Source organism: Pteropus vampyrus, unplaced genomic scaffold (genome assembly GCF_000151845.1).
Source record: "Pteropus vampyrus isolate Shadow unplaced genomic scaffold, Pvam_2.0 Scaffold145, whole genome shotgun sequence".
Taxonomy (NCBI): Eukaryota; Metazoa; Chordata; class Mammalia; order Chiroptera; family Pteropodidae; genus Pteropus; species Pteropus vampyrus.
The window spans coordinates 322,578-324,513 of NW_011888926.1; the positions used below are offsets into that span (position 1 = coordinate 322,578).

The window sequence follows — 1,936 nt, forward strand, 5'->3', positions numbered from 1 at the left end:
GCCACAGCAGGAGGGGACACTGCCACCAGGTCCTTCTGGGGCTGCTGAGCCCAGTTAGACTCTCAGCTGGTCGGAGCTGGGCCCAACCGGGGAGGAGAGAGAAATTCCCTGAGCGAGTCCAGCATGACCAACGGGGGAGTGCCGGCTCCTCCTCTTCCCTCTTCATTCATTCATTCATTCATTCATTCATTCGCTCATTCATTCAACGTAGTATATCCTGACCACCTACTGTGCACCAGTGCTGAGCTCAATGCTGGGGCCACAGGGATGAATCGGGCCTGATCCCAGGTCAGGAGACTCCAGAGTGATGGCAGAGACAGACTTAGGCAGGTGGTAACGCTGACGTCACCAGCTTTGATGGCGTAGCACAGGGGTCGGGGGCCAGAGAAGGCCCTAAGCCAGACTGAGGCTTCCCAGAGGCTTCCAAGAGGAGGTGGTGGCTGAGCTGGTCTGGAAGCTAAAATCTCCCTCCCAGGAATTCCTGCCACGCCCCTGTCCTCTGGGCCCCTCCTCCCAACCCTGACAGACGGTCTTGCAGGTAGCCAGCCTGGAATCCACCTGTCCACCCTGCCCCACCCCCAAACACAGCTGACCAAGCGGGGCCCATCGCTTCTGGGCTATTGGCCTGACAGGAACATGTGTGAGCCAATCAAATTCACTCATTCATTCATTCACCCACACACCACCTGAGGTGAGCATGCCACAAGGTGACAGAATCCAAGTCAGAAAGACAGAGAGAGACAAGGACGAGAGAGACAAAGAGCACAATGCCACCTGCAGGGCCACTGCCAGTCCCCACTCTCCCTCCCCCAGAGAGCCCCTCAGTGAGAAGCCCCCTGCTCCCAGCCAGCGGCAACCAGCCCGGAGCAGCTCGGTTTTGAGCTCTTTAATTAACTCTGTTCTCATTTCCCTCGGCCCCGAGGCTTCTGAGCTCAGTGAGGATGCAAACCGAACCCTCCCCAGAGAAAAAATAAAGATTCTTGTTTCCCGGCACTGTCCTCCGGCTATTCGGATTGTACCGAATGCTCAGCCTTGAAGTCACAGCGGTGGGAGCGGCCTCGGTGACCGCCACAGGCAGAGCTCAGTACCGTCCACACACTCGCTCTCTTCGCCCGCACGGCGACCGTCGGGCAGGGTCCTAGGGCTGCGCCCGCTACACGGAGGAGGAAGGAGAGGCTCGGGGAAGATGGCCTGGCCCAGGATCTCAGCTCCGGAAGCCGGTTTTCGGTTCCAGTACTCACACCAGGCTGGACTCTGGCCGGGCCGTTCGTTGTTCATTTTATTCGGTCAGCCTGGGGACACGTGGTTATTGAGTTACCTCCTACACGCCGGGCACCTGTGAGGTGCCAGGGGTGTACCTGTGGCCAGAACACCCATGGAGGCCACCTCGCAGAACTCCCAGAAATCCAGCCTGTGTCTGGAAGTGAGGACCAGCAGGAGAAAGGGAGGGAGAGCGAGCAAGGGGGTGGGAGGGCTTGACAGCACCCTCTGACCCTCAGATGCAGCGGTGCCCAAACTGGACGGCCCAGCTCATCACATGAGCCAGTAAACTCTCTTCTATCCTTAAGACACTTTAAATTGGGTTTCTGACACTGGGAATGGCAAAACCCTCCTTAACATCTGAGTCACGGCAGCCCTGTGGAATAAGTAACCGGGGCCCAGGTAAGTTCGTCCCAAGTCCAAGGCCCCGGCTAGCAAGTTAAAGAGCAGACTGGAGCCTGCGCCTTCGCAGCAGGAATGTGGGCGTCTAACCTCAACGACTTCTTGGGACAAGAAATAAATGACAAAACGGGTATTTCCCAGAGACCTTCTGCAGGGGCCACAGAGAACGTAAGGCCTGAAACCCGTCACCAGCGCTCCCCAGTCTAACAGGGGTCGGCCCACAGCGGTCACGCGGCAGGAATGGTGCAGAGTGGGGATGGCGCCCCGCCCGGCT

At 58.4% G+C, this 1,936-nt stretch overlaps 1 protein-coding gene across 1 annotated transcript in view; it reads right to left on the reverse strand.

The window, feature by feature from the left end:
* MPPED1 (metallophosphoesterase domain containing 1) overlaps window positions 1-1,936 on the reverse strand; it is a 63,841-nt gene that overhangs the window by 55,905 nt on the left and 6,000 nt on the right. The window lies entirely within an intron of this gene.